Source organism: Arachis stenosperma, chromosome 7 (assembly GCF_014773155.1).
Source record: "Arachis stenosperma cultivar V10309 chromosome 7, arast.V10309.gnm1.PFL2, whole genome shotgun sequence".
Lineage (NCBI taxonomy): Eukaryota > Viridiplantae > Streptophyta > Magnoliopsida > Fabales > Fabaceae > Arachis > Arachis stenosperma.
The window spans coordinates 8,802,504-8,828,463 of NC_080383.1; the positions used below are offsets into that span (position 1 = coordinate 8,802,504).

General features: G+C 41.6%; 1 non-coding gene and 1 pseudogene across 1 annotated transcript; one reads left to right on the top strand and one right to left on the bottom strand.

Moving 5' to 3' along the window:
• Positions 1 to 1,756: 1,756 nt before the first annotated feature.
• LOC130940904 (uncharacterized) lies at positions 1,757 to 25,544 on the bottom strand (annotated as a pseudogene).
• On the top strand, positions 4,751 to 4,858 carry LOC130942599 (small nucleolar RNA R71). The gene has a single exon (XR_009071166.1). It is a non-coding gene; the product is annotated as a small nucleolar RNA R71 (small nucleolar RNA).
• Positions 25,545 to 25,960: the final 416 nt, after the last annotated feature.

Here is a 25,960-nt window from a genome sequence, read left to right on the forward strand (position 1 = left end):
ATTAATACTCGAGGTACAGCAGAGCTCCACACCTTAATCTATGGTGTGTAGAAACTCCACCGTTGAAAATACATAAGAACAAGGTCTAGGCATGGCCGAATGGCCAGCCTCCAATGATCTAAGAACTAGACGTCCAAAGATGATCCTAAGATCTAAAGTGATCAAAAGATGAAAATACAATAGTAAAAGGTCCTATTTATAGAGAACTAGTAGCTTAGGGTTTACAAAGATGAGTAAATGACATAAAAATCCACTTCCGGGCCCACTTAGTGTGTGCTTGGGCTGAGCATTGAAGCTTTCATGTGTAGAGACTTTTCTTGGAGTTAAACGCCAGCTTTTGTGCCAGTTTGGGCGTTTAACTCCCATTCTTGTACCAGTTCCGGCGTTAAACGCCAAAATTCTTGAGTTGACTTGGAACGCCTGTTTGGGCCATCAAATCTCGGGCAAAGTATGGACTATTATACATTGCTGGAAAGCCCAAGATGTCTACTTTTCAACGCAATTGAGAGCGCGCCAATTGGGCTTCTGTAGCTCCAGAAAATCCACTTTGAGTGCAGGGAGGTCAGAATCCAACCGCATCTGCAGTCCTTTTCAGCCTCTGAATCAGATTTTTGCTCAGGTCCCTCAATTTCAGCCAGAAAATACCTAAAATCACAGAAAAACACACAAACTCATAGTAAAGTCCAGAAAAGTGAATTTTAACTAAAAACTAATAAAAATATAATAAAAAGTAACTAAAACATACTAAAAACATACTAAAAACAATGCCAAAAAGCGTATAAATTATCCGCTCATCACAACACCAAACTTAAATTGTTGCTTGTCCCCAAGCAACTGAAAATCAAATAAGATAAAAAGAAGAGAATATGCAATGAATTCCAAAAATATCTATGAAGATCAGTATTAATTAGATGAGCGGGGCTTTTAGCTTTTTGCCTCTGAACAGTTTTGGCATCTCACTCTATCCTTTGAAATTCAGAATGATTGGCTTCTTTAGGAACTCAGAATTCAGATAGTGTTATTGACTCTCTTAGTTAAGTATGATGATTCTTGAACACAGCTACTTTATGAGTCTTGGCTGTGGCCCAAAGCACTCTGTCTTCCAGTATTACCACCGGATACATACATGCCACAGACACATAACTGGGTGAACCTTTTCAGATTGTGACTCAGCTTTGCTAGAGTCCCCAATTAGAGGTGTCCAGGGTTCTTAAGCACACTCTTTTTGCCTTGGATCAAAAAAATTTTTTTTTTGAATTCACTGCTTTTTCTTGCTTTAAGAATAATTTTTATGATTTTTCAGATCCTCAGTAACATGTCTCCTTTTTTCATCATTCTTTCAAGAGCCAACATTCATGAACAACAAATTCAAAAGACATATGCACTGTTCAAGCATACATTCAGAAGTCAAAGTATTGCCACCACATCAAAATAATTAATCTGTTATAAAATTCAAAATTCATGCAATTCTTCTCTTTTTCAATTAAGAACATTTTTCATTTAAGAAAGGTGATGGATTCATAGGACATTCATAACTTTAAGGCATAGACACTAAGACACTAATGATCATAAAACACAAACATAAATAAACATAAGCATAAAAATTCGAAAAACAGAAGAATAAAGAACAAGGAGATTAAAGAACGGGTCCACCTTAGTAATGGCGGCTTGTTCTTCCTCTTGAAGATCTTATGGAGTGCTTGAGCTCCTCAGTGTCTTTTCCTTGCCTTTGTTGCTCCTCTCTCATGATTCCTTGATCTTCTCTAATTTCATGGAGGAGGATGGAATGTTCTTGGTGCTCCACCCTTAGTTGTCCCATATTGGAACTCAATTCTCCTAGGGAGGTGTTGATTTGCTCCCATTAGTTTTGTGGAGGAAAGTGCATCCCTTGAGGCATCTCAAGGATTTCATGATGAGGAATTTCCTCATGCTCATGTCTATGACCTGTTTGCATTGAGCTCCTTCCACACAGATATCCATGAGGACTTGGTCCAACTTTTGATTAAAGTTGAACTTTTTTGAGTTTGAAAAGGGACCTCGGGGATCACCTTCTTCTTGGCCACAACTTCATAGAAGTGGTCTTGATGCACCCTTGAGATGAATCTCTCCATCTCTCATGACTCGGAGGTGGAGGCTTTTGCCTTTCCTTTCCTCTTTCTAGAGGTTTCTCCGGCCTTAGGTGCTATAAATGGTTATGGAAAAACAAAAAGCAATGCTTTTACCACACCAAACTTAGAAGGTTTTCTCGTCCTCGAGCAAAAGAAGAAAGAAGGACGGAGAAGAAGAAGAAAATGGAGGAGATGGAGAAGTGGGAGTGATTCGGCCAAGGGGGAGAAGTAGTGTGTATGATGTGTGAAAATGAGGGGGTGAAGATGGTTTATATAAGGGTGGAGAGGGGGGTTATGGTTCGGCCATTATGGGTGAGTTTGGGAGGGAAAGTGGTTTGAATTTGAATGGTGAGGTAGGTGGGGTTTTATGAAGGATGGATGTGAGTGGTGAAGAGAATGGTGGGATTTGATAGGTGAGAGATTTTTGGGGAAGAGGTATTGAGGTGATTGGTGAATGGGTGAAGAAGAGAGAGAGTGGTGGGGTAGGTGGGGATCCTGTGGGGTCCACAGATCCTGAGGTGTCAAGGATAATGCATCCCTGCACCAAGTGGCGAGCAAAAATGCTCCTTCTGCCAATCCTGGTGTTAAACGCCAGGCTGCTGCCCTTTTCTGGCGTTAAACGCCAGTCTGGTGCCCCTTTCTGGCGTTAAACGCCAGTATGGTGTCCCTTTCTGGCGTTAAACGCCCAGAATGGTGCCAGACTGGGCGTTAAATGCCCATTTGCTGCCCTTACTGGCGTTTAAACGCCAGCAAGTTTTTCCTCCAGGGTGTGCTGCTTTCTTTCTATTTTTCATTCTGTTTTTGCTTTTTCAATTATTTTTGTGACTTCACATGATCATCAACCTATAGAAAACATAAAATAACAATGGAAAATAGATAAATATAACATTGGATTGCCTCCCAACAAGCGCTTCTTTAATGTCAGTAGCTTGACAGTGGTCTCTCATGGAGCCTCACAGATGTTCAGAGCAATGTTGGAACCTCCCAACACCAAACTTAGAGTTTGAATGTGGGGGTTCAACATCAAACTTAGAATTTGGTTGTGGCCTCCCAACACCAAACTTAGAGTTTGACTGTGGGGGCTCTGTTTGACTCTGTTTTGAGAGAAGCTCTTCATGCTTCCTCTCTATAGTTACAGAGGGATATCCTTGAGCCTTAAACACAAGGGATTCTTCATTCACTTGAATGATCAATTCTCCTCTGTCAACATCAATCACAGCCTTTGCTGTGGCTAGGAAGGGTCTGCCAAGGATGATGGATTCATCCATGCACTTCCCAGTCTCTAGGACTATGAAATCAGCAGGGATGTAGTGGTCTTCAACCTTTACCAAGACATCCTCTACAAGTCCATAAGCCTGTTTTCTCGAATTGTCTGCCATCTCTAGTGAGATTCTTGCAGCTTGTACCTCAAGGATCCCTAGCTTCTCCATTACAGAGAGAGGCATAAGGTTTATATTTGACCCTAGGTCACACAGAGCCTTCTCAAAGGTCATGATGCCTATGGTACAAGGTATTGAGAACTTCCCAGGATCCTGTCTCTTTTGAGGTAATATCTGCCTAGTCAAGTCATCCAGTTCTTTGGTGAGCAAAGGAGGTTCATCCTCCCAAGTCTCATTACCAAATAACTTGTCATTTAGCTTCATGATTGCTCCAAAGTACTTGGCAACTTGCTCTTCAGTGACATCTTCATCCTCTTCAGAGGAAGAATACTCATCAGAGCTCATGAATGGCAGAAGTAAATCCAATGGAATCTCTATGGTCTCAGTGTGAGCCTTAGATTCTCATGGTTCCTCATTAGGAAACTCATTGGAGACCAGTGGACGTCCATTGAGGTTTTTCTCAGTGGCGATCACTGCCTCTTCCTCCTCTCCAAATTCGGCCATGTTGATGGCCTTGCACTCTCCTTTTGGATTCTCTTCTGTATTCCTTGGAAGAGTACTAGGAGGGAGTTCAGTAACTTTCTTACTCAACTGACCCACTTGTGCCTCCAAGTTTTTGATGGAGGACCTTGTTTCAGTCATGAAACTTTGAGTGGTTTTGATTAGATCAGAGACCATGGTTGCTAAGTCAGAGTAGCTCTGCTTAGAATTCTCTGTCTGTTGCTGAGAAGATGATGGAAAAGGCTTGCCATTGCCAAACCTGTTTCTTCCACCATTATTGTTGTTGAAACCTTGTTGAGGTCTCTGTTGATCCTTCCATGAGAGATTTGGATGATTTCTCCATGAAGGATTATAGGTGTTTCCATAGGGTTCTCCCATGTAATTCACCTCTTCCATTGAAGGGTTCTCAGGATCATAAGCTTCTTCTTCAGATGAAGCGTCCTTAGTACTGCCTGGTGTAGCTTGCATTTCAGACAGACTTTGAGAAATCATATTGACTTGTTGAGTCAATATTTTGTTCTGAGCCAATATGGCATTCAGAGTATCAATCTCAAGAACTCCTTTCTTCTGATTCGTCCCATTGTTCACAGTATTCCTTTCAAAAGTGTAGATGAATTGGTTATTTGCAACCATTTCAATGAGTTCTTGAACTTCTGCAGGCGTCTTCTTCAGATGAAGAGATCCTCCAGCAGAGCTGTCTAATGACATCTTGGACAGTTCAGACAGACCATCATAGAAGATACCTATGATGCTTCATTCAGAAAGCATGTCAGAAGGACACTTTCTGATCAATTGTTTGTATCTTTCCCAAGCTTCATAGAGGGATTCACCTTCCTTCTGTCTTAAGGTTTGGACTTCCACTCTAAGCTTACTCAATTTTTGAGGTGGAAAGAACTTTGCCAAGAAGGCATTGACTAGCTTTTTCCAAGAGTTCAGGCTTTCTTTAGGTTGTGAGTCCAACCATATCCTAGCTCTGTCTCTTACAGCAAAAGGGAATAGCATAAGTTTGTAGACCTCAGGGTCAACCCCATTGGTCTTGACAGTGTCACAGATTTGCAAGAATTCAGCTAAAAACTGCTGAGGATCTTCCAATGGAAGTCCATGGAACTTGCAATTCTGTTGCATTAGAGAAACTAATTGAGGCTTAAGCTCAAAGTTGTTTGCTCCAATGGCAGGGATAGAGATGCTTCTCCCATAGTAGTCGGGAGTAGCTGCAGTAAAGTCACCAAGCACCTTCCTTGCATTGTTGGCATTGTTGTTGTTTTCGGCTGCCATGGCTTCTTCTTGTTTGAAGAGCTCTGTTAGGTCCTCTACAGAGACTTGTGTTTTTGCTTCTCTTAGCTTTCGCTTCAAGGTCCTTTCAGGTTCAGGGTCAGCCTCAACAAGAATGCTTTTGTCTTTGCTCCTGCTCATATGAAAGAGAAGAGAACAAGAAAATATGGAATCCTCTATGTCACAGTATAGAGATTCCTTGAGGTGTCAGAGGAAAAGAAAAATAGAAGGAAGAGGTAGAAGAATTCGAACTTACCAAGAAAGATAGAGTTCGAATTGTGCATTGAGGAGTAGTGTTAGTCCATAAATAGAAGGATGTGAGAAGAGGGGAAGAAATTTTCAAAAATTAAAATAAATTTTGAAAAATGGTAATTGATTTTCGAAAAATAAGATTGGGAAAGAAATAAAGTGATTTTTGAAAAAGATTTTGAAATTAGAAATAAAAAATATATGATTGAAAAATTAATTTTGAAAAAAGTGTGATAAAAAGATATGATTGAAAAGATATAGTTTTAAAAAGATATGATTGAGAAGATATGATTTGAAAAATAATTTAAAAAGATTTGATTTTGAAAATTAATGACTTGGCTAACAAAAAATTTAAAAGATATGATTCAGACATTAAACCTTTCTCAACAGAAAAGGCAACATAATTGAAATGTTGAATCAAATTATTAATTGTTAGCAAGTATTTTTGAAAAATGGAAAGAAATTGATTTTGAAAATATATGATTGAAAAGATATGATTTGAAAAAGATTTGATTTTGAAAAATTATGAAAACTTGAAAAAATTTTGAATTAAAAACAAAATCTTCCCTCTTGTGCCATCTTGGCGTTAAACGCCCAGAATGGTATCCATTATGGCGTTTAACGCCCAAAATGCTACCCTTTTGGGCGTTAAACGCCCAGCCAGGTACCCTGGTTGGCGTTTAAACGCCAGTTTTCCTTCCTCACTGGGCGTTTTGAACGCCCAGCTTTTTCTGTGTAATTCCTCTGCTGAATGTTCTGAATCTACAATTCTCTGTATTATTGACTTGAAAAGACACAAATTAAAAATTTTTTTAAATTTTTTAATGATGAGGAATAATCAAAATGCAACTAAAATCAAATAAACAATGCATGCAAGACACCAAACTTAGAAGTTTGTATACTATTGACACTAACAAATTGAGAATGCATATGAGAAACAACAAAACACTCAAGACAAGAGAATTTAAAGATCAGAACAAGGAAATCATCAAGAACAACTTGAAGATTAATGAAGACACATGAATGAATTCGAAAAATGCAAGAAAAACAGAAACATGCAATTGACACCAAACTTAAAATGAGACACTAGACTCAACAAGAAACATAAAATATTTTTTATTTTTATGCTTTTGTAATTTTTTTGGATTTTTTTGAAAATTGAGTGAAAAAGAAAATAAGGATATCAAAATTCTTAATGAGAATTCCAGGAATCATGCAATGTTAGTCTAAAGCTTTAGTCTAAAGAAATTAGACATGGCTAGCTAAGCTTCAGCAGGACATTACATTCAAGAGCTAAATTGATGAGAATCAATCAGCTTTGGTGATGATAAAAATATCACCTTGAAACACTAGAATTCATTCTTAAGAACTCTGAAGAAAAAATACCTAAGCTAAGCAACAAGATGAACCGTCAGTTGTCCAAACTCAAACAATCCCCGGCAACGGCGCCAAAAAATTGGTGCACGAAATTGTGATCATCAATGGCGCCATCAACATGGTACGCTCAATTGCAATCTCAACTCTTTATCACAACTTCGCACAACTAACCAGCAAGTGCACTGGGTCGTCCAAGTAATAAACCTTACGCGAGTAAGGGTCGATCCCACGGAGATTGTTGGTATGAAGCAAGCTATGGTCATCTTGTAAATCTCAGTCAAGCAGATTCAAATGGTTATGGATGATTTATGAATAAAGCATAAAATAAAGATAGAGATACTTATGTAGTTCATTGGTGAGAATTTCAGATAAGCGTATGGAGATGCTTTGTCCCTTCCGTCTCTCTGCTTTCCTACTGTCTTCATCCAATCCTTCTTACTCCTTTCTATGGCAAGCTGTATGTTGGGCATCACCGTTATCAATGGCTACAGTCCTGTCCTCTCAGTGAAAATGTTCAACGCGTTCTGTTACAGCACGGCTAATCAGCTGTCGGTTCTCGATCATGTCGGAATAGAATCCAATGATTCTTTTGCGTCTGTCACTAACGCCCCACAATCGCGAGTTTGAAGCTCATCACAGTCATTCAATCCTTGAATCCTACTCAGAATACCACTGACAAGGTTTAGACCTTCCGGATTCTCTTGAATGCCGCCATCAATTCTAGCTTATACCACGAAGATTCTGATTAAGGAATCCAAGAGATAAACACTCAAGCCTTATTTGCTTGTAGAACGGAAGTGGTTGTCAGGCACGCGTTCATAAGTGAGAATGATGATGAGCGTCACATAATCATCACATTCATCATGTTCTTGGGTGCAAATGAATATCTTAGAACAAGAATGAGCTGAATTGAATAGAAGAACAATAGTAATTGCATTAATACTCGAGGTACAGCAGAGCTCCACACCTTAATCTATGGTGTGTAGAAACTCCACCGTTGAAAATACATAAGAACAAGGTCTAGGCATGGCCGAATGGCCAGCCTCCAATGATCTAAGAACTAGACGTCCAAAGATGATCCTAAGATCTAAAGTGATCAAAAGATGAAAATACAATAGCAAAAGGTCCTATTTGTAGAGAACTAGTAGCTTAGGGTTTACAAAGATGAGTAAATGACATAAAAATCCACTTCCGGGCCCACTTGGTGTGTGCTTGGGCTGAGCATTGAAGCTTTCATGTGTAGAGACTTTTCTTGGAGTTAAACACCAGCTTTTGTGCCAGTTTGGGCGTTTAACTCCCATTCTTGTGCCAGTTCCGGCGTTAAATGCCAGAATTCTTGAGTTGACTTGGAACGCCTGTTTGGGCCATCAAATCTCGGGCAAAGTATGGAATATTATACATTGCTGGAAAGCCCAGGATGTCTACTTTTCAATGTAATTGAGAGCGCGCCAATTGGGCTTCTGTAGCTCCAGAAAATCCACTTTGAGTGCAGGGAGGTCAGAATCCAACAACATCTGCAGTTCTTTTCAGCCTCTGAATCAGATTTTTGCTCAGGTCTCTCAATTTCAGCCAGAAAATACCTGAAATCACAGAAAAACACACAAACTCATAGTAAAGTCCAGAAAAGTGAATTTTAACTAAAAACTAATAAAAATATAATAAAAACTAACTAAAACATACTAAAAACATACTAAAAACAATGCCAAAAAGTGTATAAATTATCCACTCATCAGCCGTCGTTGTTACTGTTCAAGACCGTGAGACACCTCCGCTGTTCGAACTTCCATCCTCCGACCCTATCAGCGCAAGGAGCTTAGAAAAAAACAAATTTAAACCAGTAAAATATTATTTTAATTTCAAACCAATCCAAGACGTACACTCATTAGCAGGAGAAACAAGGAGAGAGGCTCGTCCTAGTTTATTAGTAAGTGACGCAATACAACAAACGTACGGGAGTTTGCCTTTTCAGATGAATTCCAACCGTTATTTTTTTAGGATTTTTTTTCTAAAAATTATTTGCCATTTTCCCTAGGACTGTGCTAGTAGTAACATTAAGGAAAGAATACGCTAATATACAACAACAAAGTCTTGTCCCACTAAGTGGGGTCGGTTACATGAATCAAACGATGCCATTGTGCTCTGTCATGTATCATGTCTACAGAGAGACCGTTTACATGTAGATCTCGTTTGACCACCTCATGGATGGTCTTCTTAGGTCTTCCTCTGCCTTTCGCCCTTTGTCCATCTTCCATCTTATCCACCCTCCTGACTGGATGTTCTATCGGTCTTCTTCTCACATGTTCAAACCATCTGAGACGCGATTCAACCATCTTTTCCACAATGGGTGCTACTCCAACTCTCTCCCTTATATCTTCATTCCCTATTTTATCCAATCGCGTATGACCACTCATCCATCTCAACATCTTCATCTCTGCCACACTCAGCTTATGTTCGTGCTCCCCTTTAGCCGCCCAACACTCCATACCATACAGCATAACTGGTCTTATAGCGGTGCGATAGAATTTACCTTTAAGTTTTAGAGGCACTTTTTTGTCGCATATAAAATCAGATGCACTCTGCTATTTTGACCAACCTGCTTGGATCCTATGATTTACATCCTGTTCAATCTCTCCATTATCCTGTATGATGCACCCAAGATACTTAAAATTTTTAACTTTTCGTAGGATGTTTTCTCCAATCTTCACCTCTATATTGGGATTTTCTCTTCTCAGACTGAACTTACATTCCATATATTCCGTCTTGCTACGGCTTATGCGCAGACCATACACTTCTAAAGCTTCTCTCCATAACTCCAACTTCTTATTTAGGTCTTCCTTTGACTCTCCCATAAGGACGATATCATCGCAAAAAGCATGCACCATGGCACAGGCTCTTGGATGTGCTCTGTGAGTACTTCCAAGACTAATGTGAAAAGGTATGGACTTAAGGATGATCCCCGGTGCAATCCTATACCAATAGAAAATTTCTCTGTCACACCACCTTGAGTCTTCACACTAGTTATGGCCCCATCATACATGTCTTTAATTGCCCGAATATATGCGATCCTTACTCTCCTCTTTTCTAAAACCTTCCATAAGACCTCCCTTGGTACCCTATCATACGCTTTTTCCAAATCAATAAACACCATATGTAGATCCCTTTTATTACTACGATACCTCTCTATTATCCTTCTTAATAAGTATATCGCTTCAGTGGTAGATCTGCCTGGCATAAATCCAAATTGGTTCTCTGTTACTTGTGTCTCTTTTCTCAACCTCCGTTCTATCACCCTTTCCCATAACTTCATAGTATGACTGACAAACCCCATTTTGAGGGTTTATCCTGTGCCAATTTCAAAGGGTTTATCAATGATTTCACACATTTTCTGCATGAAAATATAAGGATTTGCATTCCTTTCCTAGTTTTGCCTCATAAAGGAAAACATGTTTATTTTGCACTAAAATAGACACATTTCTAATCTCTTCTTGATGCCATTCGATGCCGTGACTTGTGTGCTAAGTGGTTTCAGGGTATAGAGTAGGAATGGACAGGAAAAGATAAGGAAGAAGGGTGCAAGGAAAGGAAGCATGAGAATTGAAGCTTTGAAAATTTCCGCATGGGCGCGCGCGCGCACCTGACGCGTCCGCGCGGATGAGAGCAATGTGAAGCCGAGGCTAAAAGCCAAACCACGAGCCGACTAGAGTAGCGGCTGAGCCAGGATCTTCATGGACGCGTACGCGTACACTCCGCTTCCGCGCACACTCCAGAGCCGCATCCAGGGCGCGTACGCGTACCTTGCGCGTGCGCGCCGATGTTCGAAAATGATTTTTTTAAAAGTCACGTGACTTAGGCGTGGAGTTGGTTAGAGATCCCAACTTTTGAGGAGTGCTTTGGCGGGAAAAGACTTAAGAGGACCAAGGGGGCAAAGATTGAGGGGACTTAGTTCATTTTTAGTTTGAGGAGATTTTTTTTGGGGAGTTAGTTACATTGTTAGAGAGAGAGACTCCAACTTCTCTCTAGATTCATCCACTTCTCTCAAGTTTTCACTAGGGTTCTTCCTCATCAAAATTTTGGTGAGATCCATTGCAACTTTCACTTCACCTTGTTCATGTAATAGGTTTTCTCTTCCAATTTCAAGTTGTAGTTGTAATGGCTAACATCCCTTAGATCTAGGATTCAACTCTATGAATTTTGGATTTCATTGATATTTGAGGTTGTGATCTTCATTGTTGCTTTTTAATACTTGTTGCTAATTCCTTGTGTTGCAATATTTTCTTAATTCTACTTTTCTCTTCATTTCACTATGACTCTCCTTTTTGCTCATCACATGTTTGATAAAATGTCAATGCTAGCTATGGAGTAGAATTTCTATACTTGGCATAGGGTTTGGTCATTGGAATGAATTGAATAGTTATATCAAGGGTTGATTTGGAGTTAGAGCTTGCCAATTGCCTTGGAGTGCACTAAAACTAGATTCCCATGAGGTGAAGCTAGGACTTGTGACTCAAGTTAATTGTTTTCATTTAACTTTCTTCTATACTTAGGGGATGACTAAATGAAGTAAGTCCTAATTGTTGTCAACATTGAGTGAACTATAAGGATAAAGATTTCTAATGCCAACCCTAAGTCAAGTCCTTTTGATAATTGATTGTTTGTTTCTCATTACTTGCTAAGACCTTTAAAGAACTCAACAAAGCTTACTAAAGCAATAAGATGCATACTTTGGCAATTCCAAGGGAGAACGACTCGGGAGATTAATACTCTCGGTTATAGATTGTAGATTTGTTTGATGATGGATTTTGTGTTGGTTTAGACTATACTACGATTGATCACTTGATAAATTCTATACCGACAAAAATTCATTTGTCAAAATGGCGCCGTTGCCGGGAAATTTGCTTTGTGTGCCATGTTATTGTTTGGATTAAGCATGTATAGATGTACATAGTTGCATTCCATTGTGAATAATTCAAGTGACTAACCCCTCATTCATTACAATGAATTCCATTTTCCCTTCATTGCATGACGCGTTCACAACCAAATCCGAGCTTAGTCCCTTTTGATCCGGAAATAGAACGAACTTTGCTTCATATTAGACAAGCTCGGAGGCGGCTTAAGTTTGGAAAAGGGGAAGAGGCTTTCACCACCTCAATCACCTTACTAGAAGTGAACATTGAACCGTCACTCAAAGAAGGCACTAATTCTACTCCCATCAATCTCACTAATAATTCTTTTTTTGCTTTAGGTACTAATACTATGGATGCTCCGAGGAGAGTTACCATCAAGGAAGCGGGTGCACCAGATTATGTCCTTCAACCCCTTCACGTAACTCATCCCAATTTGAATGCTAACTTTGAATTGAAGACCGCTTTGATCAACCTCCTACCTAAGTTTCATGGGCTTCCCGCACAAGATCTTATTAGACATCTCAAGGACTTCCATCGCATATGTTCAACTACTAGACGGGAAGGGTCCGATGAAGTTGCTATATGGTTGTTTGCTTTCCCTTTCTCTCTTGAGGACAAGGCTAAAGAATGGTTCTACACCCTCTCTAGTGAAGTTACCTCCGATTGGGACCTACTTAGAAGGGGATTCTTGGATAAATTCCTACCTCCGGAGAAGATGGATAGGCTAAGAAAGGAAATGTCTTGTATTGTGCAAGGTGAAACGGAACCACTCTATGAGTATTGGGAACGGTTTCGCAAACTACTAGATGCATGCCCAAATCACATGATTGATACTCAAGTATTGCTTGGATACATATGTCAAGGGATGCGAGAGCAAGATAGAACACTCTTGGACACTTCTAGCAATGGTTCTTTGTCCAAATATAAAACCGCGGAGGAGGCATGGCAGCTTATTATTGACTTGGCCGAATCCAATCAACATATGAGGCGAAGAGTCAACCGTCCAAGGACCGTGAATGAGGTATCAACTAGTAGTGAAACCACCGCTCTAACTCAATCCTTGAATGAGATGACATCTATCTTGAAGCAACTCCAATTGAACCAACAACAACCACAACCTCAATCATATCAACAACAACACCCTCCACCACCTCAACAACATAATCAACAATTGGTTCCTCAAAGAGTATGTGGTATTTGCTCTTGCTACTCTCACTACACGGATGAGTGCCCAAGCCTTCAAGAAGACAATACCTTGGCGGCTACCCACAATTTCTATGATCGCCCCAACCAAGGATACTACCAAGGTGGTAATCCTAACCAAGGGTACTCTTATCAAGGAGGAGGAAGCCACAACCAAGGAAGTGGACACAATAACCAAAATTGGAGAGACAACTATCAACAAGGGAATAGGGACAACAACAACAATGGAGGAGGTCAAAGATGGGGTAACAATTCACAAAACTTTTCACAAAACCGACCATACAACTCACAAAATCAACCATACAATCAACAAAACTCACAAAGAAACTACCAAACATATCAACCACCACATCAAAGACCACCACCCAACCAATCACAAGCTCCTCAACTCACATACGCAACCACTCCCTCTAACCAAGATGAAAACACTCCGCACCATTATCCAAGGCCAAAAGGAATTACAAAACACACTTGCTTCCGGTCTCACCGGTCTCACCTCTACACTACAAGCTCTTCTTGCACGCATGGATACACCATCAACTCCCGCTCCTCAACCTCCAATCCAAAGTGCCATTCCTTCTCAACCTCAACCAAATCCAAAGGGAGGCATCAATGCCATCACCCTTAGATCCGGTACGCAACTAAAAGGGAAGGAAGCAAATGATTCAAGCCCTATCACAACCGCTCAAGAAGAGGAGAGAGTAAATATAGAAGAAGTAGTGGAAGAGGAGGTACCACAAGCCATAGTTGAGGATGAGGTCCAACCAACAAGAGAGACAACCAAGGCCAAAAGACCCTTGGAAGAAGAAGTTGCTCAACCACTTCCATTCCCAACACTTGCAAAGAAAGCTAAAAAACGCATAGAACTTGACCCCAAAATGGTGGAAGTATTCAAGAAAGTTGAGGTAACCATCCCCCTCTTTGATGCTATCCACCAAGTTCCTAGATATGCTAAATTCCTCAAAGACTTATGCATACATAAGGATAGAATTCTTGAATTGGAAACCATTCCATTGGGGAGCTCTATTTCCGCTTTAATGGGAACACTACCCGAGAAGTGTGATGATCCGGGTCCTTGTATGGTTACTTGCACAATTAATGGAGTTCACTTTAAAGATTGCATGTATGACCTTGGAGCATGCGTCAGCATCATGCCACTTTCCGTCTACCGATTGTTGAACTTACCACAACTAAAGAGGTCGACGGCAAGATTTGTCTTAGCGGACAAAAGCATAATAACCGTAGCGGGTGTTGCGGAAGATGTATTGGTGAATATAAAAGGGTTGGTGTTTCCGATTGACTTCTATGTTCTTGAAATGCCATCAAGCGAAACCGAGAGAGCATCGTCCATCCTACTTGGAAGACCATTCTTGAGAACTTCTAGATTTAAACTTGATGCTTACTCGGGGAATTACTCATTTGAAATAGATGGGAGAATTGTAAGCTTTAGCCTAGAGGAAGCAATGAGGCATCCACCAGAGAACCATTCTTTGTTTCGGTGTGACCCAATCGATAACATAGTGGCCGAAGTACATCTAGCAAAGTTAGATGAGAAGTGTATGGTTGAAGAAGCAAATGAAAAGTCAAGCGAACCAAACACCACACAAACTCAAACCTCAAAGGAAAACAAAAAGATGGAATTGAAGCCACTACCACCCCACTTAAGGTATTCATACCTTGATGAAGCCCAAGAGCTACCCGTGATAATCGCCCAAGAGCTAACCCCTCAACAAGAAGAGAAATTGCTGAATGTCTTGAGAAAAAACAAAAAAGCAATTGGGTGGAGTTTGGCGGATCTAGTGGGAATAAGCCCCAAAGTATGCGAGCACCGCATATTCCTTGAAGAAGGAGCAAGACCGGTCCGGCAACCTCAAAGGAGACTCAATCCAACCATCCTTGAGGTAGTAAAGAAAGAAGTCACCAAGCTACTTGAAGCGGACATCATCTATCCTATCTCGAATAGCGAATGGGTAAGCCCGGTCCAAGTAGTGCCCAAAAAGTCCGGAGTGACAACAATCAAAAATGAAAGTGGTGAACTCATAGCAACAAGAGTACAAAATTCTTGGAGAGTATGCATAGACTACCGGAGATTGAATGCGGCCACAAGAAAAGATCATTTTCCACTACCATTTATTGATCAAATGCTTGATCGATTAGCCGGTAAATCATATTATTGTTTTCTCGATGGCTACTCCGGATACTTCCAAATCCATATTGCTCTAGAAGACCAAGAAAAAACCACATTTACTTGCCCCTTCGGAACGTATGCCTACAAGCGTATGCCATTTGGCCTATGCAATGCACCGGCAACGTTCCAAAGATGCATGATGAGCTTATTTGCGGATTTTCTAGAGCAATCAATGGAAGTTTTCATGGATGATTTTAGTGTGTATGGTGATTCATTTGAGCATTGTCTAGGTAACCTTGAAAAAGTCTTGGAGAGATGCACCAAAACAAACCTTGTTTTGAATTTTGAAAAATGTCATTTCATGGTCAAACAAGGAATTGTTTTGGGACACATAGTATCAAAGGAAGGTATCTCCGTAGATCCGGCAAAGATAAATGTCATATCTAGTTTACCTTACCCCTCCTCCGAGAGGGAAGTCCGTTCTTTTCTTGGACATGCAGGATTTTACCGGAGATTCATCAAGGACTTTAGCAAGGTAGCCCTACCCCTCTCTCGATTACTACAAAAAGATGTCGAATTTGAGCTAAGCAAGGAATGCATGGAAGCATATGACAAACTCAAGGTAGCATTGACACAAGCTCCTATAGTGCGAGGCCCCGATTGGACTCAACCTTTTGAAATCATGTGTGACGCTTCAAACTATGCAATTGGAGCCGCGTTAGCACAACGCGAGGGTAAGATCCCCTATGTCATAGCTTATGCTTCCAAAACATTAGATGGAGCCCAATCCAACTACACTACTACCGAAAAGGAACTACTAGCCATTGTTTTTGCTTTGGACAAGTTCCGAGCTTATCTTCTAGGTTCCAAGGTAGTAGTGTACTCGGATCATGCGGCACTAAAGTATTTGTTGGCCAAGAAGGAATCAAAACCAAGACTAATTCGTTGGGTGCTTTTGTTACAAGAATTTGACTTGGAGATCAAAGATAGGAGTGGTTCCCAAAACCTAGTGGCGGACCATTTGAGCCGCCTTGAACACACAAAAAGCGACACCACTCCTATCAATGATTCCTTTCCGTTAGACACCTTGCACGCAATCTCGGAAGTGATTCCTTGGTATGCCCCAATCGCAAACTATTTGGTTTCACGCACCTTCCCTCCTAATCTTGACAAACACAAAAAGGATAAGCTAAAAAGCGAATCCAAATACTATATTTGGGATGATCCCTATTTGTGGAGATGTGGAGCGGACCAAATAGTGCGACGGTGCATACCCCAAACCGAATTCCAAGCAACCTTGGACGCTTGCCATGCTTCCGAAGGGGGTGGTCACTATGGACCCCAAAGAACGGCAAGAAAGGTCCTTGATTGCGGATTTTGGTGGCCAACCCTTCTCAAAGATGCTTCTTTCTATTGCAAATCTTGCCCCCAATGTATGAGGTTTGGAGATATTTCCAAGAAGGACGAAATCCCCCAACAAAATATGCTTTTTTGTGAAATTTTTGATGTATGGGGAATCGACTTCATGGGACTATTTCCAAACTCCAATGGCTTTCTCTACATCTTGTTAGCCGTCGATTAAGTGTCAAAATGGGTGGAGGCAATCCCCACCCGAACGGATGACGCTAATGTGGTGTATTCTTTTGTGAGGAATAATATCATTTGCCGCTTTGGAGTCCCAAGAGCAATCATAAGTGACCAAGGATCACACTTTTGCAACAAGAAAATAGATGGCCTCATGAGGAAATATGGCATCATCCACAAAGTCGCCACGGCTTATCACCCTCAAACAAACGGCCAAGCCGAAGTCTCAAACCGGGAAATCAAGCATGTTTTGGAAAGGGTTGTGAAACTGAATAGGAAGGATTGGAGCAATAAACTCTCCGATGCACTTTGGGCGTATCGGACGGCCTACAAGACACCGATCGGCATGAGCCCCTTCCGGCTTGTATATGGTAAAGCATGCCACTTACCGGTGGAGATTGAGCACAAAGCATATTGGGCCGTAAAGGAGTGTAATATGAACTTGGGTGGGGCCGGCATAGAAAGAAAGCTTCAATTGGCGGAATTGGAATGTTTGAGACAAGAAGCCTACGACAATGCTAGGCTCTACAAGGAAAAGTTAAAAGCCATCCATGACAAAAACATTAGAAGAAAGGACTTCCAACCCGGTGACTTAGTGCTTCTCTACAATTCAAGGTTGAGACTACTACCCGGAAAGCTAAGATCAAGGTGGGACGGACCATACCAAGTGGAGAAGGTAGAACCTTATGGGGTCTACCACTTGCGCCACCCAACAAGCCCGGACATCTTCAAGGTAAACGGACACCGTCTCAAATTGTATCATGGTGAGCAAAGAAAGAACTCTAAGGAGATTGAAGTGTTCCTCTTGAGGGATGCAACTCTTGAACAAGCACAATAAGCTACTGAAAGTCCAACTTAAGGACGTTAAACAAAAGTGCTAGGTGGGAGACACCCCACCATGGTAAGATCTTCCTTTGAACTTTGTACATAGACACTTGACTGTATGTTTCTTAGATAGATTTTATTGTCAATTCTCCATCAATTGTTCAATTCATTGCTGATGTGCCAAGGAAAATGCCCTGATCTAGTGCTTAGGCAGCTGTGTGGATAGGGGAGGTTGTAATGTCAAAAGTGGTATAGACACATGCATAATTAGGAAAAACAACCCCCTCTGCGCGTGCGCGCGCCTGGCGCGTACGCGTCCTTAAGGTACTCGAAGGTCACCCACGCGAACGCGCACCGTGCGCGCACGCGTAGATCGCAAAACATAGCCCCCATACATTTACCCGAGAGTTATGCCCACACCATGCCAGGACCATGCCAGAAGCACAAGAAGCTCGCGCGTACGCGCACATGGCGCGTCCGCGCCCCTGGGCAAAGTCTGCCAATTGACGCGCAAGCGTGCGATGCGCGCCTGCGCCGATTGCCCTGCTGCACCCTTGGTACATACTCCAGAGAGTTAGGCCACTCTCAGGCCTATACCACGCCACAGGCCCAAAAACCTCTGCCGCGTACGCGCACTTGGCGCGCACGCGTCCTCACACTACAAGCCCAACACACGCGCGCGCGCCATAGCCGCATGCGCACCCTTTGATCCTGCACTCCTCTCTGAGCCATTTCACAGAGAGTTGAGCCCCCTCTGGGCCCCTCCCATGCCTGGGGCGCAACCACGCTGACGCGTGCGCGCACTGTGCGCGCGCGCGCCGAAGGTCCTGCAGCAACTTCTGGTACATATATCAGAGAGTTGTGCCAACCCTGTGCCTCCCTTGTGCCCCCAGCCCAAGCTTATGGGCGCGCGCGCGCGTCCCTCTCCACCTCGTCTCACTGCGCGAGCGCGCACTGTGCGCGCACGCGCGGATGACCAGCGCCCAAAACAAAAAGGGGCACACTCACCCTCCACGTTCACTTCATATTTCCCCTCCCCCTTCTCATACCCTCTAATACACATCCAATTTGAAAAAGAGGCACACCCATTTCTCACCCTAACCCCTCCATTCCCTCTTCTACACTTCACTCTACTACCCTCTACCTTCTCTACCACTCCCCATCAACCCACACCACAACCTCACCTCCCATTTTCCTCATCATCTCACAAGGTAACAAACTAAGCCACCATATCTTGTGGCTCTCACTCATTCAGTTTCAACCTCTTTTACTTAGCTTCTTTCTTCTTTCACTTTAGTTGCTTCTTTAAGAGGTTTTTGTTTTTCTTTTCTCTTCTTTTCCTTTTCTCTCTACCCCTCAACTTAACTCTTCATGAGCATTTAGGTTTCCATTTCACTTGCATTGGTAGATGAGTTGTGTTGCTTGCTTTTCCTACTATTACTGTGCACTGTAATCATTCTTAGTGGATTGTGAACTATTACATTGCTCCCACCATCTTGTATCCACACACTACAACAGGATGCACACCAAGTGTTCGATGAAAGGCATACTTGACTTTTGAGCCCACTTTGACTAAATTGCCTCTCATCTTACCACTTTTAAGCGCATCCTCATTTTCTTTACTTGCTTTCCATTTGTGGCTCTTAAGGGTATATGCTTCTCATGCTCCCTACTTGCATGCCTAAATCACCCTTACACCATATGACTATGTTTGCCTTGCTCTCCTCATGTTATCATAAGTTACATGTTGCAGCTGTCATGTGACAATGATAACTACATTCTATGGCATAACTTTTCTTTACATAATCGCGCTATTTCCGCTTATTTGGATCTAATGTTTTCCCGTTCTCTGTTTTCATAGGATGGTCATCAAGAAGAATAAAGGGAAAGCTCCCAAGAAGCCAACTTCCACTAAAGCGCACCAAGAGCCAACGGCCAAGCCGCTCTTAAGGAAGTCTAAGGGCCCCGTTGACGCTCTTGAGAAGGACAATCCTCCTAAGGATTCGAACAAGTTTCCCAACCGCTATTGCGAACTTGTTTACTCAAGAATGATCGAAAGGAATTATCATCCGGAACCTCTCCTAGTCCTACCAGCTCACCTCCGTCCGGTTGTGATGCCACACATTGAGCAGAGGCAATGGAAGTTCCTCTTGAGGAAACCACAGGAGGCCAACCTCTCATGGGTAGTGGAATTCTACTCCAACTTCCACTCTCCCCTTCTCACATTAATTTTTGTGCGCTGGAAGCAAGTGTCGGTCACGGTGGAAACCATCCAAGAAGTCCTTGGACTTGAACCATCAACGGATGACTATGACGCCTACGAAGAAGTCTTGGCCACATGCGATGACCGCGCATTTGATTGGAGCGCGATCCTCCGCGTCATTGCTCTACCCGACGCATATTGGATTCGGGGGACCATCAAGCAACGACCCAAGGGTTTAGATGTCCGCCACCTCACTCAAGAAGCCACGGCATGGGCCCAAATTCTAGCCCACCATGTGCTCCCAAGTACACATGGGTCATCCATCACCGCCGAGTTGGCCTTATTGATATGGTGCATCTTAACCGAGAAGCCGGTCAACATTTCGCATGTCATCCGCCAATCCATGGGGCGCATTCATGCCAAAGGAAATCTCCCATTCCCCGCTTTGGTGACCGACTTGGTTGCAAAAGCCGGCGTCAACCGAGAGGCTAAGGATAGAAGAACCCCAATCCCGGTCGATGGAGATATAATTCCGACCAAGAGATGCCTCAAGCCTCCGGAAGCCACCAAGGACTTTGGACCACCCCCACCGACTCGCAACACTACCTCTTCATCTACTTCTCAGAAATCGACCGCCCAACGCCTTGAGGACCTTCACAAGAAAGTGGACCGTTATGAGCGGCGTAACCAACGCCGCTATGCTCATGTGAAGAAACTCCTCAGCATAGTCACCCCACCTATGGAGGAACCCGATATCTCCACATCCACCGAAACTTCAAGCGGCGAGAGCTTTGACATCGGAGATGTGGGCCACTCGGAGTTCGACCAACCACTGCGCCTAACCTATAGCACGGAGGACCGTGCTAAGTTTTAAGTGTGGGGAGGTCGGCCGACCGATCTCAATAGGTAACATCTGAATAAATTTGAATACATTAGGATAGGTTGCATGAGTAGGTTTTAGTTGACACCATCTGCATGATAAATTTACTTGGTTGGAACAATGAATTCTTTCTTAAAGAAACCAACACTTTGGGGACAATCATGGGGCACTGCAGAATTTTTAAATGCTTTGATGCCAAAATTGCATGAAGAATTATATTTTGGAACATGGCTTTGAGCTAAAGAACACAAGCAAGTGAGATTTGAGCCTAATGATGTGGTTACATCTTATAACCACTTATTTTTTCCTTCTTGTGTGTATCATTCTCTCCCTATGATTGTAATCTCTGCTTTGTTTCATTCTTTATGTCCATTATTTTGTGTAATCATGCATTTATGTGATTGAGGCCATCGTTTCATTAGCCCACTTACCCAAATAGCCTACCTTTTGTCTTCCATTGTTAACCAATTTGAGCCTACGATTAACCCACTTGTTCTTTAATTTAGCACATTACAAGCCGTAAAGTGGAAAACAATGAAAGTCCTTAATTTGGATCTTTGATTGGCTTAGGCTAGCGTATGTGAGCATCATTCAAGTGTGGAAACTTTGGGACATTGGGGGGGACAAAGGGGTAGTTTTGCTTTGTTATTGGAAATATTAAGGAATTGGGTACATGCCCATGTCTTGATTAAATGTATAGACTTTACGCATTGATGTTCTTGTGCATAAGAAGAAGAAAAAAAAATGAAAAGAGAAAAAAAAAAAAGAAAAGAGATATAACAAAATAATGAAAAAAAAAGAGAAAAAATAATGAAAAAAAAAAGTAAGGAAAAGGAAAGCAATAAAAGGGGCAAAATGCCCAAAGTGAATCAATGCATAATTGCTGGTAAATGAATAGAAAAGACATGAGTATGTGAAAAAGTGAGGAATGGGTAGTTAGATTAGCACTTAATTGTATAGGTCATTATGGAGGTTAGGTGGGAAGGTTTAAGTCCATCAAAGATCCAAGTTTTAAGCCCACTAGTCATATATGATTCTACCTTGACCCTAACCCCATTATAACCTAAGGAGAAGACCTCATGATAGCTGTATGCATGCATGAAATATATGTTGATTGTTAGAAGAAGAACAAATCTTAGAAAGCATGATTAGGGGAGAATTGAGAGAGTTAATCCTAAACACTTGAGCGACTAGAGTGCAAATACTTCCGGTAAGGGTTCGACGCTCAATCCTTTGATTCCCGGCTCTCGCGAGCATTCCTCATGCAAGGTTGCATAAAGTGCATTTGATGCTTAGAATTTGGCAAGATCTATGCATTGACCACCATTGTACCCCATGAGCTTGCACATGTCATAAGGAAGCTGATTTGTTCCCAACCAAGTAGATAACGGCATCAGTTGTAGTTGCATGCATATAAGTAGGTTGCATTTCATGAGTCTTATGCGTTTGTGACCCTCGGTCTTCTATGTTTTCCTTGCATTTTCCTAAGCATGAGGACATGCTAGAATCTAAGTGTGGGGAGGTTGACAAACCCCATTTTGAGGGTTTATCCTGTGCCAATTTCAAAGGGTTTATCAATGATTTCACACATTTTCTGCATGAAAATATAAGGATTTGCATTCCTTTCCTAGTTTTGCCTCATAAAGGAAAACATGTTTATTTTGCACTAAAATAGACACATTTCTAATCTCTTCTTGATGCCATTCGATGCCGTGACTTGTGTGCTAAGTGGTTTCAGGGTATAGAGTAGGAATGGACAGGAAAAGATAAGGAAGAAGGGTGCAAGGAAAGGAAGCATGAGAATTGAAGCTTTGAAAATTTCCGCATGGGCGCGCGCGCGCACCTGACGCGTCCGCGCGGATGAGAGCAATGTGAAGCCGAGGCTAAAAGCCAAACCACGAGCCGACTAGAGTAGCGGCTGAGCCAGGATCTTCATGGACGCGTACGCGTACACTCCGCTTCCGCGCACACTCCAGAGCCGCATCCAGGGCGCGTACGCGTACCTTGCGCGTGCGCGCCGATGTTCGAAAATGATTTTTTTAAAAGTCACGTGACTTAGGCGTGGAGTTGGTTAGAGATCCCAACTTTTGAGGAGTGCTTTGGCGGGAAAAGACTTAAGAGGACCAAGGGGGCAAAGATTGAGGGGACTTAGTTCATTTTTAGTTTGAGGAGATTTTTTTGGGGAGTTAGTTACATTGTTAGAGAGAGAGACTCCAACTTCTCTCTAGATTCATCCACTTCTCTCAAGTTTTCACTAGGGTTCTTCCTCATCAAAATTTTGGTGAGATCCATTGCAACTTTCACTTCACCTTGTTCATGTAATAGGTTTTCTCTTCCAATTTCAAGTTGTAGTTGTAATGGCTAACATCCCTTAGATCTAGGATTCAACTCTATGAATTTTGGATTTCATTGATATTTGAGGTTGTGATCTTCATTGTTGCTTTTTAATACTTGTTGCTAATTCCTTGTGTTGCAATATTTTCTTAATTCTACTTTTCTCTTCATTTCACTATGACCCTCCTTTTTGCTCATCACATGTTTGATAAAATGTCAATGCTAGCTATGGAGTAGAATTTCTATACTTGGCATAGGGTTTGGTCATTGGAATGAATTGAATAGTTATATCAAGGGTTGATTTGGAGTTAGAGCTTGCCAATTGCCTTGGAGTGCACTAAAACTAGATTCCCATGAGGTGAAGCTAGGACTTGTGACTCAAGTTAATTGTTTTCATTTAACTTTCTTCTATACTTAGGGGATGACTAAATGAAGTAAGTCCTAATTGTTGTCAACATTGAGTGAACTATAAGGATAAAGATTTCTAATGCCAACCCTAAGTCAAGTCCTTTTGATAATTGATTGTTTGTTTCTCATTACTTGCTAAGACCTTTAAAGAACTCAACAAAGCTTACTAAAGCAATAAGATGCATACTTTGGCAATTCCAAGGGAGAACGACTCGGGAGATTAATACTCTCGGTTATAGATTGTAGATTTGTTTGATGATGGATTTTGTGTTGGTTTAGACTATACTACGATTGATCACTTGATAAATTCTATACCGACAAAAATTCATTTGTCAATGACTCATAAGCTTAATCCCTCTATAGTTTTTGCAACTTTGTATATCCCCCTTATTCTTGTAGATAGGTACCAAGGTGCTCTTTCTCCACTCATCAGGCATCTTCTTTGACCTTAAAATCTCATTAAAAAGCTTGGTTAATCAGTTGATGCCTTTTTCTCCAAGACCCTTCCAAACCTCAATCGGGATATTATCAGGTCCTACTGCCCTGCCATTTTTTATCTGCTTTAGAGCCTCTTTTACCTCGAATTCTCGAATCCTTCGATAGTAGTCAAAGTTTTGATCTTCTTCCCTTGTGCATAATCGACCAAGACTCGGAAGAGTCTTCTGTCCCTCATTAAATAACTCGTAGAAGTAGCTCTTCCACCTTTCATTAATCTTCTCCTCTTGAACCAACACCTCTCCATCCTTATCCTTTATGCACTTAACCTGATCCAAATCTCTCGTTCTTCTTTCTCGGCTCTTTGCAATTCTATATATACCTTTTTCTCCTTCTTTTGTGCCCAAAGACTGGTAGAGACCCTCATATGCTCTTGTTCTTGCTTCACTTACAGCCACTTTTGTCTCTTTCTTAGCCGCCTTATATTTTTTCCAGTTATCTGCGTTGCGGCATAAAGACCACTCTTTAAAGCATTCCCTTTTTATCTTTATCTTTTCTTGTATACTCGCATTCCACCACCATGACTCCTTGTCTCTTGGTCCTATTCCTTTAGATTCACCAAAACTTTCTTTTGCTGTTCTTCTAATAACTTCTGTCATCTCCCTCCACATCTCTTCTGCGCTTCCATTCCCATTCCACTTTGCCTCTTCTCCTACCTGTCTTAGGAAGCTTCTTTGTTCCTCACCTTTCATCCGCCACCACCTCGTCCTTGGGTTCTTCGTATGATGTCTTTTCCTCAACTTTTGCTCAACGCGAAAATCCATGACGAGCACCCTATGTTGTGTTGTCAAACTCTCTCCTGGGATAATTTTATAGTTAATGCAAAATTTTTGGTCAACTCTCCCCAACAAGAAGAAGTCGATTTGAGAGCTTGTCATGCCACTCTTATAGGTTATAAGATTTTCGTCTCTCTTTTCAAAACATGTATTTACGATGAGAAGATCAAAGGTTGAGGAAAAGTCCAAAATAGTTTTACCCTCGGCATTGATCACCCCGAAACCATGGCCTCCGTGAATACTCCCATATCCAGTCACTTCTCTCCCAACATGGCCATTTAAATCTCCTCCTAAGAAAATCTTATCTCCCAAAGGTATGCCTTGAACCAAACTCTCTAGATCCTCCCAAAACCTTATCTTGTGTTGTTCGTCCGAACCCACTTGCGGTGCATAGGCGCTAATCACATGGAAAGCTCCTCCCTCCACCACAAGTTTGATAGAGATGATCCGATCTCCCACCCTCTTGACATCCACTACATCCTTCTTCCACTACTTATCCACAATTATTCCAACCCCATTCCTATTCTTCACCTTTCCTGTATACCAAAGTTTGAAACCAGAAGTATCCAACTCCATAGCCTTTGCACCAACCCATTTCATTTCTTGTAGGCACATAATGTTAATCTTCCTCCTTGTCATGGTGTCCACCATCTCCATGGACTTTCCTGTTAGAGTGCCTATGTTCCATGTCCCAAATCTCAACCTTCTGTCGCTTCGACCTTTACCTTTTACTTTGTGAACTAGCTTATTTACCCTCGTCCGTTCACGAAAACGCGAGAACCCTTGCTCATTTAACACTACATCCGGGCACCGATGCAGCGGCTCTTGCTTTGACACCGTACTCGAGCCATACGACGCGTTGCTTCCGGGCAACGACTTAGCTTTAGCGCAATAATGTCTTTGATTCATGTCATGGGGGTTCGGCTATATTTTTATGTTGGTTGCTGAAGACCTAACACAACCCTCCTCCTTTATCCGGACTTGGGACCGGCTATGTACCGCAAGTGTAATATAGGCGGAGTTAAAGAATACGCTAATATAACCTGTGAAATTAGAATGGTAGCAAAATCAAAAAATAATACATGTATAATAAATTTGTAATATTTTTTTTAATAAAATAATAAATAATAAAACTTTTCACTTAAATAAACCAAAAAAAACAAGTTGGTATCATAGTTACAAACGTTAGGCTGAATCGGTCGAACCAAAAATTAAAAATGAATTCAATTTAATCTTTAAAATAATAAAGTATCAATCTCTTAAATTAATATCCAGTAAAAAAATTACCATTGATTATTATAATTAGATTTAATTATGATTTGTTTTTAGTTATG